A 6,378-nucleotide genomic window follows, 5' to 3' on the forward strand; every position below is an offset into this window, starting at 1 on the left:
GTTCTCCCTACACTTGCATAGAAATCAAACAGATGAAGGGGACTTCTGGGCGGCTCAATCAGTTAAGCGTCAGACTCTTGGTTTCTGATCTGTGGTGATCTTGGGGCGCTGGATCTGATCTCGGGGCACTGGAGCTGAGCCTTGTGGTGGGCTCCACATTCAGCTCCGAGTCAGCTTGAGATTCTCACTCCCTCTCCCTCCCCTCTGCCCTTCCCCCACATGCACAATAAATAATCTTAAAAAAAAAAAAAAAAAAGAAGAAGAACTGCCAAAGATGCCAAAACTGTAAGATCCTGTTAAGCTAGGAGGTCAGTCGAGGAGAGCAGAAGCCTGTCGTACGGCTGAGGACCAGCAGGAGCAAAGAGAGAAGCTGGAAAGATGTGTTCCTCCAACAAAGAGGAACCTGTGGATTCAGGTTAGGAAGGCAGAGGACAGATCCAGAAAGGTGGGCTTTGGAGGACAGTCTGAAGGGGCTGGACCGCATCCTCAGCCCTGGGAGCTTTGGCAAGTTCAAAAAGAAAAACTGGACCAAATCCCAGTCAAGGATTTGGAGCAGTCAGGGGCGGCTGGCAGTGGGCACGGACCTGGCTGGAAAAAATACTTTAGGAGTCTGGGGCTGGCTGTAGCGACAGAGGAGGGGGCTGGAGGCAGGGCTGTTTGTTTTCACCCCCAGAGATCGGTTGACAGCCTTGGGTATCTTAGTTATCAAGCTCAGGAGACAAGAGGCTCCTCAAGCATCCTGGGAAATTTCCTGATATAGTCAAGGATGGGGGGAAAAGCCCCATGCTGGGGAGGCGGCTTTGATGAAAGAAACCAAAGTCCATTGCATTTGCCTGGAAGAAAGACTTAATTTGAACTTCATCCAAGGACCCTTCTTTGGGGCCCTCCACAGCTCTCTGCTAACCCTGTGTGGCAACGCTCAAAAGCCCTGTGTGATCTGGAATCTTGCTACTCGACGAGTGGGTCTGGGACCACTGGTGGCAGCAGCTCCTGGGAGCCTCTTAGCGTCTGCCCTGTAACCGGTCGGTCCCCGGGGGTCGCATGCGCGGTGACGCTTACAGAGTGCTGGCTTCGGTCCCAGGCCTGCGTCCATCTTGCATTTCCAGGACCTCAAACGTTGGGGACGCTTAGAAAAGCCTGCGTGTGGGGCTGGTGATGGGTCGAGGGCCGCCTTAGGGGGTGAACGGAGCAGGCCTGTTGGAGATCGCCCGGACTCAGCGGTTGGTTGCCTCACGCAGGGGCGATGGGGTGCTCAGCTTCGGACGGAGGCCAGGGTAGGAAGGAGGCCAGCCCCCATGTGCGGGAGACGCCTGAAGGGGGCCTGGAAAAGGGCCAGGGACTCCAGAGTGGAAGGGATGGGTAGAGAACGAGGAGTCCCCCGGAGGCCGGCCAGTCAGAGGGCAGGAGGCTCGGAGCACAGAGAGCTTGTGGTCAACGGCCAGATGCAGCCCAGCCCGTAACCCCCCAACAGTGAATTTGCGGAGGGAGCTCTTACCGTCAGGAGACCTGGGTCCCCAGAGGGGACAGCTGCAGCTCTGTGGACATCCTTCCCTAGAGTCCTTCTATGTCATAGACGAAACTTAGGAATCCAGTTCATCTGGAGTATCCCAACCTTGATTACAAACTTGATTAAGTAAATCTCTGTCAACAATTTAAACCGCAATTACCGATTTCTCATGGCGAGGTCCAAGAGCAGCTCTGCCATAGCATTCATACTCAAAACCCCTTCTGAAAGGTCAAGGCCACGGGCATCCTTTCCGTTGTGCTTTTGTTTCTTGTTGGGGATTCTGCTGTACTGGTTTGCTTTCTCCCTGGAGCTTTGGTGATGAAATTTGGATACCGTTTCATGTTCGCAATGATCTCCCGGGGCAAGCTGAGGTCACTGGGTCTGCATGTTTGACTTGGGTTTTCAGGGGCTGGGACACAGGGCTTAGTCTCCTCTCCTGGGTTGAGACTTGGCTAACGAGCCGTTGTGGACATCCTCCGTGAAGCTCTGTTCTCCCGGACAACGGACAGTGACTCCCACCCCACACTCTGCCCCTGAGGTAGTCTCGCCCACCCCAGAGTTTCCGTGGGGTCTCCAGGGCCCCCAAGTCTGCGCTCCTTTCTTTGGTGTATTCTAGGCCTCCAGCCCAGAGCTCTAAGTTTATTCTTTTCTGATTACACAGATAAAGCAAACACATCTCTGTAATTTGTTAACAACAGTAAAATAAAAAAAAAAAATCAAGATACACAGACCAATGCATCCCAGTTTAAGCTCAACAAAAATTCAAACAAGTCATAGGACAGTCATCTCGCTTACATCACAACTCTCTGGGAATGCTTTATAGTGACCTTTTCCCTCTGAGTATCATTATAGCCATGACCATTCACAGAGTGGACTTATTCAAGTTAAACGTGAGTATTTCAACGGATCGTTTTTGATGCTCGTATTATTACAGCTTGGTTCGTGTTGGGGGAGACTGATCGTTCTGTTGTCTCTCCTCTGCTCCCCAAACTTCTGAGGGTGGCTTCACTTCCTGGCCACAACAGGGTGTTCTGGTCCATTCTCATTTTCTCTTTATGTTCCAAAGAATCCTGGTTTCCTTTAGGGGAGAAGGTCTTAGAGACCAAAGTCTGGGCACTGGGGTGTCCCCGAGACATGGGGACAGTGGTCAGAAACTCCCGCGGCTTAGGACATTCTTCTGTGTTTGTAAGGTCCTACGATTTCAGTAAATTCCTGTCGTCTGTGGTTGTGTTAACCAAGGGTAACAGTATTGTTGTTGTTAATCCAATATCAACAGGATTGACAGGCAGGTCACTGTCACGCTGGCAGGAGCCCCCAACCCCAGAGGGGGACAGGAAGCAGATGAGAACGGGCACAGGGGACCTGGAGGGGAAGGGTCACAGCAGAGCTGGGATGAGTCTTGAGAAACAGGACTGAAGGTAGGAGAGAGTCAGAGGTCACAAGGTAAAGGAGGGTGTTGTTTTGTTTTTTGATTTCTTGTCCTTTTTATTAAGATGGGCGACGGTCCAGCTTGCTTATGGGCGGGGCAGAAAGTATCAGTGAAAGGCTGAATCAATTTGATTCCTTTGTGTATAAGGGAGAAAGAATCTAGCGGATCTGGTTAAACCAAAGTGTAAAACGGGGACGACCGTGGGCCACGCAGGCCAGGTCATGGGGACGCACAGGCTCTAGTGATGCCCCGTTGCCCTGCCTGTGTCTCACGGCTCAGCCTCCCCAGGAGGTGGGCTCTGTTCTGAGATGGGCCTTCCCCTCGTGTGGGAGCCCCAGTCTACACACTCCCTACTCCACATCCAGAAGAAAAACACACCCAGAGCCTGTGTGGAAGAAAAAGAACACAACTTTCTCCCGACTTCTACAAAAGACTCAAGACGGCCGGGTGATGCATCCCTGGCAGCACTTTACACATGGGTCAACTGAGGCCAGAGCAGGGCTGACACGTGGGCTCTCCATCCCCACCCACTTTCTCCGTGCCCTCCCCGTCCGTTTCCCCTAACACCCAGGCCCAAGCAGATAAGGGGGGTTTGACCTCAGAATCTGCCAAAGGCTTGGGGTCAGGCCAACTCCAATTCCAATCTCTATCCACCCTGACACGCTCTGTGAACTGGGCGAGTTTCAACTCAGCCTCAGTTTTCTCCTCTGTAAAATGGGGATGGTGACAGCACGACCTCAGAGGTTTGTGAGTTAAACCAGCCACTAGGAGGGATGTCTAGAAGGGATAGAGGTTGTGGGGCTGGGCCACAGCCCAGGAGAGGGCTCCCCCAAGAAAGCTATTTCCATTCAATTCTCTTTCAATTCTTCTGCTTAGGTCCAGGGGCCAATCTGTTCTAGGTGCTGGCCTGTCTTTGATACCTTGCTACACCTTGTGAATCTCACACGTTAATGAGGAGAGAGTAGGAGGGCAAAGGGGTCCCCAGAGCAGTAGAACATTGTTTTAAAATTTTATTTACTTATGAGAGAGAGAACATGAGATGGAAGCGTAAGGGGAGAGGGAGAAGCAGACTCCATGCTGAGCAGGGAGCCCGACGTGGGGCTCAATCCCAGGATCCTGAGATCAGGACCTGAGCTGAAGGCAGACCCTTAACCAACTGAGCCACCCAGGTGCCCCCGAAGAACACTGTCATTTTTCCTGTTGTCTTCTATTCTAGGCTAATAATAGTGGTGTCCTATCTAGGGCAGTAATACAAAGTTTCCTTTTTAAAATACATTTATTGAAATGAAAAGGCCAATACAAAGAAAAAGCATTGTGAATATTAGCAGTAGTGAAATCCTACAGATTCATTCATTCTACACATGTGCACTGAGCATCCAGTCACTCTGTTCCAAACACTGTTCCAGGAGGGAGACATAGCAGTGAACAAGTCAGCAGGAACCCCTGTTCTGGAGAACTCACAACCCCAGAGGACTGGCATTAAAATAAACGTGTAAGTGAAACAGAGCATGTCGCGTGGTGATAGGTGTTCGGGGGAGCACAGGATATGCATGTCCGATCTGAGACAGGGAGGTCAGTGCATCCTCACTCAGAAGCTGACAAGGAAGCTCGGACCTGAAGGAGGCGAGGGAGACAGCCGCGAGGGTATCTGGGCAAGACTGTTCCAGGTAGACAGTCTGTTCCAGGGAGAGCAAGGAGGGGGTGAGCACCAGCAAGGAGGCCAGAGAGGCTGGGCGGCGTCCGCATCCGAGAAAGGGAAGAGGCCAGAGCGAGGCAGGGGTTTTTCTTCCGAGAACAGTGAGGAGCCCCTGGAAGGGCTTGGGCAGGGGAGGGATGTGGAGGGATGGGGTCTGACCTCTTCCCACCTCCCTCTGGCCACTGTTTGGACAGGGGAGTCCAGGAGGCAGGAGCACAGGCCAGATGAGGTCCCTGGGGAGAGGCTAGTGGTTGGACAGGGGGAGGGGTGAGAAGTGTCAGATTCTGGACAGATTTTCAAGGTGGATCTGATAGGATTGTCGCTGGAGTGGGTGTGGGGAAGGTGGGTGGTGGGCAGAGAGGAGGCACGGTTTGGGGCCCAAGCGGCAGGAGAGGGAGATCCAGGACAGCGTGGGGAGAGATCAGCCTGTGGGCCGGAGCCCTGGAAGGGAGCACGGATTGGAAACGTGCCTTCACGGAGAGGTCTGGGCTGCAGGCCACATTAGGGCGTCATCGGCAGAGAGATGCCTCCAAAGCCGCGGGTCTGGGTGGCAGCATCAAGATAAAGAGTGGGGAAAGGAGCAGAAGATCAAGAGCTGAGCAGAGCCCGTGGAAACTTCTAGAGGCTGGGGAGAGAAGGGGGTCAGCGAAGAGGGTCAGCAAAGGAGGATGGGGGCAGCCACAGAGGAGAAGCGGTCACAGGTGACGTCTGAGAAGCCAAAAGAGGAAGGTGCTTCAGAGGACAGGAAGGGGGCAGCAGGGCCAAGTGCTGCCGCGAGACAAGGACCAGGCTCCACGTGCACCCAGGAACGTGGGCAGGGCTGGGGACCCAAAATGACAGATTTCATGGGCTACTGGGGGAGGGGTTTCAGGGACAAAGGGGAGAAGCAGGAGACAGCCAAGAGAGGCAACTCTTGGAGAACTTTTGCTACAAAGGACAAACGTGAGGCAGTAGAGAAGGGAGCAGGTTGGAGGGCCCTAAGGGGTTCTGGGTTTCTTCTTTTGGTTTGAAGATGCGGGAGCACCAGTGTGAGGGGTGACAGAATGAGGGGCAGGAGTGAGAGGGCAGAGGTGCTGAGTCAGTGTGCGCATGAAGGGTGGCAGCTTGTGGACGAGGGGCGGGGTGCTGGGGTCCCGGGGGTCCTGGGAGGGAAGGCTGCGCCGAAGTACCAGGCCAGGAAGCTGCGGATGGGTGCTGGGAGCCCACGCGGATCTTCTGGAAGCCTTCATGCACAGGTGCCTACTAAGTGCCAGACTGGTCCAGGGCTGGGATGGAGAGTTTCCATGTCCTCCAAGGTGGCCTGGGCGCCAGGGGATTGGCTGAGGGGGTGGGGGAGCCCGGAGGAGGGAGGACCGCACAGCCAGCCCCCAGGGGACCCGGAGGAGAGTGGGCGGGGCCAGGACGCAGCAGCAGCAGCCGCAAGTACCCTCGGAAGTCGTGGCGGTTCAAGCACATCAGTGAAATTCAGTAAAACACAGCCATGCGGGCCAAGCGTTTAGCACCAGACACAGTTGGGGCGTGGGATGGGGACGTTCATGAATATATTCTAGGCGGTGACATCAGGCCCGGGTCCCAACACTGACAACTGCCCCTCCTCAGCCGCATGACCTTCAAGTGACTTAAGCGGCCGAGCCTCAGTCTTCTCATCTGTTAAATGGGGAAACCCGACTCTAAGCCCGCACAGTCGGCGACAGGGAGGCCCGGGCAGAGCTCCGTACCTGTGGACGGTGGTCCTGGCGCCGCGCG

The sequence above is a fragment of the Mustela erminea genome, chromosome 6 (genome assembly GCF_009829155.1).
Source record: "Mustela erminea isolate mMusErm1 chromosome 6, mMusErm1.Pri, whole genome shotgun sequence".
NCBI classification, from domain to species: Eukaryota; Metazoa; Chordata; class Mammalia; order Carnivora; family Mustelidae; genus Mustela; species Mustela erminea.